Source organism: Triturus cristatus, chromosome 9, assembly GCF_964204655.1.
Source record: "Triturus cristatus chromosome 9, aTriCri1.1, whole genome shotgun sequence".
NCBI classification, from domain to species: Eukaryota; Metazoa; Chordata; class Amphibia; order Caudata; family Salamandridae; genus Triturus; species Triturus cristatus.
In genome coordinates this window covers 724,217,715-724,229,999 of record NC_140592.1, presented here as the reverse complement: position 1 = coordinate 724,229,999, position 12,285 = coordinate 724,217,715, and positions in this window count along the sequence as shown.

Sequence of the window (12,285 nt, the reverse complement as noted above, 5' to 3'; positions counted from 1 at the left end):
CAGTGACATCACTGATGACATCATTCAGTGAATGTGGTTTTGTTTGTAATTTAAATATGTATTATATATACCAATCTGTATTGAAGATTGAGTGGATATATAACTGTCTGGATGGAGGATTTAGTAGCTGTCTGACTGTCTGTTTAAGTGAGTAATTAAAAGTGTCTCACTAAATACATGAGTTAGTAACTAAAGTATGTGAATATGTGCATCACTGTGTCTGTTGTTGTATAACCTGCTGTATCAGTTGGTCACTTACTACATGAGTGTCCATATTAGTTATTGATTAGTTGACTGAGTATTTGTATGGGAGACTGAGTGTTTTTTTGTTTGGGTGGGTGGTGTCTAACTGTATGCATAGATGTGTGAGTGGTTGATTAACTAGGTGTATGGGTTTAAGAGTGACTGAGTGTGTTTATTTGTGTGTTGGTGACTGAATATATGTCTCAGAGGTACCTCTACAACAAAGTACAAAAATAAAGGCATTCCATGTGAGAGTTGGTGTATATAAATAAATAAACGTAAGAGTCAGTGATTGTGAGAGTAACTGTATTGGTGAGTGTATAATTGTAATAGTGATTTTTTAACATAGTAACTGGGAGTTACTATGCGTATGAATAAATGAGGTGTTGTGAGTATAACTGTGTAGTTGAGTAAATGTAAGTGTGATTGATTTTTTTTCATGAGTGAGTAGGATGACTGCATAACTGACTAGGATGACTGCTGATGTGTCAATGTCTATATAGGTGTATAAGTGCATTTGATAGTGTTCTATTGATCAGTGACTGCATATAGAAGTGATTTTGTGGGTGAATGGGTAGTTGTGTGTGTAGACTTAGGAATCATTGAGTGTGTATGTAGTAAGTGGTATTAGTGTGCCAATGGTTTCAAATACGGTACTCTGTATTTTACAGTGAGTGATAAAAGGTTATAGTAGTGTGTGATGAGGTGTATCAGATTGTCACGTGGATGATGTCATCAGTGATGTCATCAGTGATGTCATCAGTGATGTCACTGACCATGTCATGAATGATATAATATGGGACATCATCAGCAGTGCATTGCGGGCGCGCACGTTATAGTGAGCAGAACTAACTATAACGGAGGAATTTCTATGGTTTTGTACGAGTGAAATGTCTAGCTAACTATAACTTTCCCTAAAACCTATGGTTTTTTCAGTGAATTTCTAAGGTTTTTTAAATGCTAATTCCTAACTATTACGTGTCTAAAATCTATGGTTTTTTCAGTGAATTTCTAAGGTTTTATAAATGCTAATTCCTAACTATAACTTGTCTGAAACCTATGCTTTTAAAGTGAATTTCAAAGGCTTTTTAAATGCTAATTTTTAAGTGTAATACTAATTACACCTATGTTTTTTGTACTGAATTTCTGGAGTTTTTAAACTGTTTATTTAAATATATTATTTATTAAACAATATTATATACTTTTCTGAAATTTGCAATTTTTTGTAAAAAATGTAAAAGTAAAACATAATATAATTATTTTGTTTTATTTTAATATATTTTTATTATTTTCTTTTTTTTAAATAAAAAATGTTTGAAGTCGAGCACCAAAAGCGTACCCAGCACGGCAGGTACACGTACCAGGCTTGGAGGATCCGCGTACGGTGTGCGACAGGTGCGTGTTTTGCAGTTACGTTATACACGTACAATGTTACATGGTGTGCGCGCCTGGTATTCAACTGGTCCGCGAGGCCTTCTGCCACACATTCGCGACACATGCGCATTACAGTACGCGACGCTTGCGCGGTGGCGGGCCCTACGTGACGTCATATGGTACTGGACGCGCTGGGTGCGCGGCTCCCGCAAACATTTTTATGTTCTAAAATTATATTTATGTGTCTTTAATATACATATTAGGGCTAGAGATTATCTAAGATATTCATAAAAAGAATATATTTCTACTTGTAATAAAGTTATATCACTTTTAAATATATTTTCGCAAAGTCGCGTTGGGTGCGTGCTTCGTAAGCGCAGGGTGCGCAGATCCCATGTGACCTCCAAAAAAAAGATTTGATTGGTTTATAAAATTTCCCACTGTAACTATTGAAGGACCCCACCCATTTTCATCATTCTTTTTGGACCATCTTCAGAGAAGCATCTCTTCACCAACTTAAACCTCTTTGGTTTTTTTTGGTGTTTTTCTTTCAAATCTGAAGAAAAATGGCATCTGGAGAACACCAGGAAGTGGAAAAATCTTCTGATGAAGAATTCTTGCAGGAGGCACCCAGAAAACAGAGACCAGAATCTGTAGTGTGGAAGTTCTTTACCTTTCCACCTGGACAGAAAAAAGTAAATGCCACAAAGGTGACAATCAAAATTTGCGAAAGAGTGCTGTCAAGAGGCAGTGAAAAAAAGTACTCATGCGGCAATGCCAGCATGTACAAGCACCTCCGGACAATCCATCCTTTGAATCTTGCTCGGGAGGAGATGAAGAGAGCTGCATTAAATCCACCAGCAGCTAGAGCAAGTACTTCAGGAGCATCAACATCTCAAGCTCCAATGGATAGAAGGTCTGAATTTGCCTTTTTAGAGCAGCGCTGCATCAAGTGCAAAAAACTAGTTTGCTACGCAACCACCAATGTTAATTTTTTTGTTTGTTTTTTTTGTTTTTGGAAGAATCTTAAATTCCAAAAGTTACCAGCTTATTTTTTTTTTTTATTGTTCAGTTTTGAGAAAAACACCCAAAAAAATATAAAAGAATAAAAAAAAGTTCTTATCAAAACTACCTTATCTGGTTAAAAAAAGAACTATTATTACATGGTAATGTCTGAAAGTTTGATTGAATATATGTGTAGAGCATGATTGACTGAAAGAATGCATTAGTAGTGTATGGTTAATTTATAGGGGCATGTCTATGAGGAAGTGCTGCAGCGTGGCACCACAAGCCCTTTGGCTGCACCGCGCTGCAGCACTTCCAAAGCACAGGAATGCAACATATTTATATGAATATGTTGCATCTCTGTGCTTCCCTCTGCATTAGCGCACAAACTGTAGCCGTGCGCTGGAGCAGGCAACCTTGCACCATGGTGCAAAGATGCCTGCGCCGTGGGGAGATTGTTTTTGTGCAGGAAGGGACACCTTCCTGTACAAAAACAATCACTAAAGGCATTTCCCTCCTTCAAAGCGTGCTGTGGAATGCAGCAAGCATTGAAGGTGGAAAAAATTAGAAGAAATGAAAACATTTCTCCTCGTTGCGCCTTGCTACGCCACGTCTAGGGGGGTGCAGCATTCACACGCATCGCCAGATTTATGATTTCTTGTAAATCTTGAGATGTGTCTTGTTCCATGGTTGTTGTGTGGGAACATACACAGCAACACCCATGGAACGCCCCTTCAACACAAAGTGCTGCGTGTGAAGGGGCCGTATTTACAAGGAGAGGAAAAGCTATAAGTGTTTGTGTTTTGGCACAGAGATTAGATAAGATCATGGTTTTGTCAGGATGATTGCAGGAGTGGACAGACAGTGACACTGTGATTGCTGATCTGCATGGGTACTACCTGGATTCTTGCAAGAGTGAATAAGTAATCTGCATGGGGTTAGGGGACTGCATATATTTTGTACATTTAACTGTAGCGCTGCGTGTCTTAATGCCTGAGGCATTGTACAGGTGTATGGACTGTGACTGGATAGTGAGAGTGCTGGTAGTTAACAGGAAGGTGAGTTTATAAGTGCTTATGTTTTGGCACAAAGATTAGATAAGGTGCAAGGATGTCTGTGTCGTGGGGAGATTGTTTTTGTGTAGGAAGGGACACCTTCCTGCACAAAAATAATCACTAAAGGCATTTTTGTCCTTCAATGTATGCTGTGGAATGCAGCACGCATTGAAAGACGAAAAAATGAGGTGTACTTGTATTAGTAGCTAAGCCACTCTATAAATACATTACTAGTAATTGGAATGATTACAGTGCTGCAAGTAGAATATATGGTCAATTTATGAGTACTGAGGTATTGGCGGAGTGATAGGATAAGAAGATTCTGCTGGTATTGGCAGAGTAAAGGGATATGTATAGTGGCTGTTAAGTGATGGGGAAGTATATGGAATAGACATGAGGATACCTAGACTGTATAGTTAGACTGCTGTTAGTTAACAGTAGGGTAAGTTTATAAGTGCTGGTGTGTTGGCACAGAGATTAGAGAAAGATATGGTTCTGTTAGGACGATTGCAGGAGTGGACAGAGAGTGATAGTTTGATTGTGGCACAGCAATACTACCTGGCTTATTGCAAGGATGAATCAGTACTGTGCTGGAGGTTACGGGCCTCTATACATTGTGCACATTAGACTCAAGCACTGCTTGTCTTAATGCTTGAATCGCTGTACAAGTGCATGGATAGTGACTGGATACTTACACTGCTGTTACTTCACTGCAGAGAGACTTTATAAGTGCCTGTGTGTTGGCACAGAGATTAGATAAGGACATCCTTCTGACAGTATGATTGCAGGAGTGGACAGAGACTGACAGTCTGATTGGGGCACCAAATGAATACTACCTGCCTTATAGCAAGGGTGAATCAGTACTCTGCTGGGGGTTAGAGGCCTGCCTAAATTGCGCACATTTGCTTGTACACTGCGTGTCTTAATACCTGAGTCATTCTACAAGTGCATGTATTGTTATGTTATGTTATATGTTATGTTATGTTATGTTATATTAATTTATAAAGCGCACTGTTACCCGAAGGTGTCCTGGTGCTACAAGCCGTTTACCTGGAAGAGACAGTGCCATCCCAGGAGCATTTTCGGAAACTAGGCTGAAAACAGCCTAGTCTTCAGATTTTTTCTAAAGGTTAGAAGTTCCGTGGCAGACCTTAGATAAAACGGAAGTTCATTCCAGGCGTTGGTGGCTTTGAGCACAAAGCTCTTTCCGCCCCAGTTGGCCTTTTTTGCCCTAGGGATGGCTGCCCGATTTGCTTCCATAGAGCGCAATGCTCTCCCAGGGACATACCACTGGAAGCGTTCTCCGAGGTCGAACGGCCCAAATCCCTGAAGGGACTTGAATACGGTACAGAGGGCCTAAAATTAGACCCGTTGTTTAATAGGGAGCCAATGAAGGTCTCGTAGAGCGTTCCTGATTGACACGTACCTTGGAGTGTCCGTGAGCAACCTTGCTGCTGCATTCTGTACCATCTGTAGTCTGTTAAGGTGTTTATTATTGATCGTCAGATACAGGCTGTTACAGTAATCCAGACGGGACAGAACAAGAGCGGATACTACGGATCTAAAGCTCTCAGCTGTTAGGAAGGGTTTGATTTCTTTCAGAGTTCTTAGAGTGAAAAAACATGTAGACACCACTCTACTAACCTGGTCCCAAAATGAAAGAGTATTATCACCATAAACACCCAGGTTTTTTACTGTAGGTGCTGGTGGAGGAGGGAGGCCCATCTCAATGGGCCACCAGGCCGGGGACCAGAGGTTGGGATTATTCCCGAATATGATCCCCTCAGTCTTGCCTGCGTTTAGTTTCAGGCAGTTAGCGGACATCCAACGAGTAATGGCAGCCATACAATCCTGGCAGCTAGAGGCCTTTGCCGCTTCTTTGCCTCTTTGTAGAGATAGCACTATCTGTGTATCGTCGGCATAGGAGGTTAAAAGTAGACCGAACGATCGTATAAGGGCAGCCAGAGGTTTCACATAAATATTAAAAAGCGTGGGGCTAAGGGAGGATCCCTGCAGAACTCCGCAGGGAAGTGCAAATGGTTTAGAACTATCCCCTCCTAGATCCACTGTTTGTATTCTGTTTGTCAAGAATGATTTTAATAGGTTCAAGGCAGAGCCATGGACTCCAGCCTTCGACAAACGGTCCAGCAGCAACTCATGGTGTACCGTATCGAAGGCCGCTGACAGGTCCAGCATGATAAGAATGGCTGAACCTCCCTGGTCCACGGCCTCACGGACCTCTTCCGTTGCTTTTATCAAGGCTGATTCCGTGCTGTGCCCAGCACGGAACCCATACTGTGAGCAGCCAAGTAGGTTGTTTGTCTCAAGGAACAGGCTTAATTGCGTATTCATGGCCTTCTCCATCATTTTAGCCGGAAGGGGGAGGTGGGAGATAGGCCTATAGTTATTGGGATCTTTTGGCTCTACATTGTTTTTTTTTATAAGAGGTAAAATGGAAGCTGTTTTTCAGGATATGGGTTAATGGCCTGTCTCCATTATCAGGTTAAGTAACGGGGTGAGGGTAATGATGATAATTTCCAGAGACATTTTTATTATTGTGGCTAAACAAGGATCCTTAGGGGAGTCAGATCTGCAACCCATCAGCAGATTGGCATCCTCATGGTTAGCCAGTGGGGTGAAGTTGTTAAATGTGGGGGCATTGTTGGTTGGCATTATCTCAGGACCCCCCTCACTGGGAGCTCCCAATTGATTATTAAAGGATGAGAAAATAACTTCCACTTTGTTTAAAAAGAAAGAAGCTAAGGTATTGCAAAATTCAGGTTTGCTATGCAGGATGGGCTTGGAGGGGGTCAAAAGCTTAGTTACGGTTCTGAAAAGTTCCTTAGCTGAGGATTTGGCTTCAGTAATCTTATCAGAAAAGTACGCCTTTTTTTCTTCCTGCAGCGTTTTTTTGTAGGCTGAGAGGCAGGATCTGTAGTGTTCCCTATTTGTCGGATTGTAACCATTTCTCCAGCCGCGCTCCAATCTTTTACACTCTGATTTAAGCCCCTGGAGGTTATGAGAGAACCAAGGTGCAGAAGGTAGCATTCGTCTGGGGAGGCACCATTTGACCGGGGCCAATTTATGACAGGCCGTATTGATCCAATCCTCATAGGCTTCTGTTGCATCCTCTATATTTGGTGGCAGATAGGGGACTGAATCAGTCAAGTCTTTGTCCAGGATGGACGAGTTGATGTTTTTCCACGCCCGGATAGCTAGCTTTTCCCTGGGCTTAGAGTGAGATAGTGTAATGAGGGATCGATCATTTACAAAAATAATAGCGGAATGATCAGTCCAGGGAAGTGGCAGGATGTCCAAGATGGAGTCTAGAAAGATTTGTGAAGATTCCATCTAGTGTGTGGCCAGCCTTGTGGGTGGGGCCAACTACCAGTTGCAGGAGGTCCACACCACCCATGATTTCTGACAGCCTGGCCGTGTCAGGATTGGTGGAGTCCTCTAGGTGAAAATTGAAATTACCTAACATAGTGAAGGATTTTGCACAAAGACCCTCCTCCAGCAGTGAACCTACTGATTCCAGGAAACTACCTTTGGGGCCTGGGGGTCGGTAGATGAGCATCACCTTGAAAGTGTCTTGTGGTGCGTACCGCACGATAACTGACAGGGCCTCACAAGTACTATTGGAGGCTGCCTCAAATGCGGGATTCAGACTTTTGTGGTAGATGACGGCCAACCCACCTCCTTTCCTTAGCGGACGATCAAGCGTGTGATAAAAAAAATCTGGGGGGGAGGCTTTAACAATGTCTGGCCCGGAGGCACTGTCTGTCCAGGCCTCTGTGATAAAGGCCATCTTAACTTTGTGATCCTCAATTAATAGGGAACATTCCTCACTGTGTTTAACTAAAGATCTTGCATTTAAAAGTAGGCATTTAAATTTGGGTTTAGTTTCCATAAGGTGTCCCTGGAATACCTCAGAGCGTCTAACGACGAGGAAACAGGGTTCCTGTCCCTGAACCCGAGCCGAGCGCGGATGGGCGCAGATGGGCTTGCCTTAGGCGCGCCTTCGGCGCGCCCGCTGTGCGGTCGCGTCAGCATCCGATTAAATACCTGGCCCTGCAGCTAGACCGCTAACCCCACAATGGCCGCCGTACCTAACCAGCATGCGACTACATACTTACACTGCTGGTAGTTGACTGCAGAGAAAGTTTATAAGTGTTTGTGTGTTGGCACAGAGATTAGATAAGGACATGGTTCTGTCAGTGTGATTGCAGGAGTGGATAGAGACTGACAGTCTGATTGGCGCACTACTTGAATACTACCTGGCTTAGTCCAAGGGTGAATCAGTACTCTGCTGGGGGTTAGGGGCCTGCATACATTGCGCACATTTCACTATAGCACTATGTGTCTTAATGTGTGACGCATTCTACAGGTGTATGGCCACTGACTAGATAGTGAGAGTGCTGGTAGTTGGCTGGAGGGTGAGTTTTTAAGTGCTTGTGTGTTGGCACAGCGATTAGATAAGGACATGCTTCTGTCAGAATAATTTCAGGATTTGAAAGAGACTGATAGGCTGATTGGGGCACTGCATGAATACTATCTGGTTTATTGCAAGGGTGAATCAATAGTCTGCTGGGAGTTGCGTTCCTACATAGATTGTGCACATTTGACTGTAGCACCACTTGTCTTAATGCCTGAGTCATTCTACAAGTGCATGAATACTGAGGGAATAGTTAGAGTGGTGGTAGTTGACAGCAGAGAGACTTTATAAGTGCTTGTGTGTTGCCACAGAAATTAGATAAGAACATGCATGTATCAGGATGATTGGAGGAGTTGATAGAGACTGACAGGTTGATTGGGGCACTACATAAATACTATCTGGCTTATTGAAAGAGTGATTCAGTAGTCTGCTGGTGGTTACGAGCCTGCATAGATTGCGCCCATTTGACTGTAGCACTGCTTGTCTTAATGCCTGAGTCGCTGTACAAGTGCATGGATAGTGACTAAATACTTACACTGCTGGTAGTTGATGGCAGGGAGAGTTTATAACTGCATGTGTCTTGGCACAGAGATTCGACAACGATATGCTTCTGTCAAGATGATTGCAGTAGTGAACAGAGAGTGACCGTCTGATTAGGGCACCAAATGAATACTACCTGCCTTATAGCAAGGGTGAATCACTACTGTGCTGGGTGTTAGGGATCTGCATACATTGCGCACATTTGACTGAAGCATTTTGTGTCTTAATAACTGAGTCATTCTGTAAATTTAGAATTAGGATCTGTAAAAGAGAAGAAAAAATGCAGTTATAAAATATAATCTTATAATTTTTACAACACAATATAATTTTACCATTATATAAATTATTTAGTTTGGCTTTTTTGCTGTTGTCAGAATATTTTGAATTTCACAATTAATAGTGATTTCAATGTTACTCATCACATAACAGCGGGCAAAAAAAACAACAATCAATAAGATTGTTTAAAAACAACCAAATCTATGTCAAAAATATTTTAAACATAGTCAACTATCTCTGCACATTACATATAAATAACTTCCTCAATAATATAGTATATAATGCAACTCTCGTATATATAAAATGCTTCTCTCTAAGACAATTTTGGCAATATAATATCAAAGAAGATAAACAATAATTCTATTCTTTATAATTTCCATATACGCTAAATGATGTCATTTAAAATATTTGCTGACAGATTATCTCTGAAAAAACGCTTAATTTATAGTAATATCTTTCTTGTAGCCCAAATGATATTCCTGAAATCCTTCATACTGAAATTGTCCAAAGTATTGGTATTAATACATATTAACCTATTCCCAATAGGCCGAATTATGTTCTTAGAACTTTGGCTTTAAAGATATTAGGTATGAATTTGGTAATTCCTTAGGTGAACGATGTTTAAAAACCAAATGAGCATCATTACAATATGTCCATCCTTTATTGCATTTTAAATAGACTGTGTAATGTCCAGATGTTGTAGAAGGTCCATCGTGGAAAATAATTGCTACTGCTACAAAAGTTCTTCCTGATATATGATAGTTGAATTGCTACAACATTTTTAATTAAAGTTTCCAATTATCTTCCATCAGCTGTACAACGTTGTAACATTAAAATTATATATTCTCCAAATCTTTCTATAAATAATGTTGATAACATTTCTGATTTGCATTGGCTACACTCCATGTTTTGATTTGCTGCTTTAACTAATTTGTTGAAAGACACTGTTTTACAGTCTGGTATTGTCAAATATATGAATCTCTCAGTGTCTATGTTAGTGGTAGAAGTAAATCTACAATTTTCACATTCATGTTGCCATTTATAACGAAGTCCAAATAGATTTTCAATTTCTATTCCTTCATCTTCCAATACTGCAAGCATATACATTAGAAATTCCTGAGCATCTTGTTGGACATTCTGTGTAAATTGTGTAGAACCACTAAATATATCCAGAAGATTCCGAATATCAGAAACACCTTGGATTTTACTTTTATCAGTTTTCAATTTTTCAAATATAGAATGCAACAAAGAACAAGACCATTTTTGTCGATGTTTGCTGTTGCAGATATTCTAAAGAAAATACAACATTTACCACTACATTTGCATAGCAGTTAATACCTGAACTATTTTCTAATTGATATCCAACAATCTCTTCAATAGTCTCCTTACGCTTTTTGCTTGGAATCTCAACATTATCTTGATTTTTTTCTTCTCTTTAACTTCACTACAGATATTCTCATTCATTTCATTTCATTTCATAAGGCTTTATTCGGAGCAAAGAATAATGTCCATATAAGCACATACATAAAAAAAAAAAAAGATAGCATTACAGATTACCACAATGGTCAGCATACAATTGGAAACAAACATGTATTACAGACAAGGGGAAAATAAAATACTTAAAAACTCATACTTTTCCTGAAATTAATCGCTTTTAGAAAAAATGTTGCAGTAAAAAAGCAAATATCAGGATGATGCAGATTAAAAAGCAATTTAAAAGAATCATGTACTGTCCTAACACCAAATTTTATAAAAATAGGTTTTAAAAAAGCTACGCGTAGATTCCCATACAGTGGGCACATCAAAAGAAAGTGCATCGTGCTTTGTGCAGTCAAATTGTCACAGGGGCAAAAACCAATGGGCTGCTTATTTACAGAAGGGAAAGCGACCAATTTATGCACAATCCCCATTCTGAATCTAATTAAAACAAACTTATGGGAGATTCTGTTCACCATGGTGAGATACGGCTGATATCCCTCCAGTTCATTCATGGTGTTATATTGCACACAAGTAGAGAGAGTACCATAATTACCAATCCGACACTCAGATTTACACAGCAAAAAGATATGCTTCATTTCTGACTTAGTGATTACTGCAGCCCCATATCTATCAGATTTAATAACAATACCATAGAACTCTTGGAAACTGTTAACGATATACTTAATCCATGGTATCTTTAAATGATTGTCAACAGAGAGACAGTCGTTAATGATGGCTCTATTTAGTGACGTCTCATTTTTCAGCCAAATTGACCGCCACAACAATAATGGCCTTAAAAGAATCAAGTCATTTAGAAATGGGATACCAAGTTCGCTGTGGACTAAGTCGTTGGAGACAGATTTAGGTAAGTTCAGCAATTTTTTCAAAAAGATGTTCTCCTCCACCTGTAAACACCCAACCGGGGTGAAGCCCCAGAACCCCGCCCCATAAAGCGCGGTAGAGAGGCATCGTGACTGGAAGATCTTGAGCATATCGCTTATTCGCTTATCACCTAATTTAGTTGCAAAGGTGAACACCCCATTAGAGCTTCTAACCATCTTGGCTCTAACACTAGTATGTTCGCTAGCCCACGTACAATTCTTAGAGAAGTTAATTCCGAGATAGCTAAAATTATCAACTAATTTGACCCTGTGTTGGTCAATATAATAAGAGTTAGGCTTACTCTTACCGGAACCGCATTCCATGGTATAGGTTTTGGTTTTGTTGATCACAAGCTTTCTAGATGTGATAAACTGTGAAAACCTGTCCATTAAACGTTGGAGGCCTATCGGGGTACTAGACAATAAGACGGCATCATCCGCATAGAGTAGAACCGGGACAGTGATGTTATTGACTCTAGGGGCGTCAGCCACGACTGACTGTAGGACAGTGTCCACTTCATTTATAAAAAGGGTAAAAAGCAGGGGGGCAAGAACACAACCCTGCCTTATGCCCCGCCCAATCCTAAATTTAGTGGTACACTCCCTATTAGAACCATATCTAACACTAGTTCGAAGTTTTTCATAAAGACGGGCCAGGAAAAAAATAATACCCTCAGGGGCCCCCATTTCAATCAGCTTGACCCAGAGAATAGCATGATCCACCAGATCAAAGGCACTACTTAAATCTGCAAAGCAGAGATAGATAGAGCCCTTTATGGCCTGGGTATATTTCCCAATCAGAAGTTCAAGATTCAGGCATTGCTCGATCGTCCCACGGCCCTTTCTAAACCCATACTGGCAGTTAGCCAGAATGCCATTGGTTTCTGCCCATTCTTCCAATCTGACCAGGAGTACCCTACTCATTATTTTTACAGAGGAGTCCAGCAGGGAAATGGGGCGGTAGTTCTTCACATCCCCCCTGTCTCCTTTCTTATGA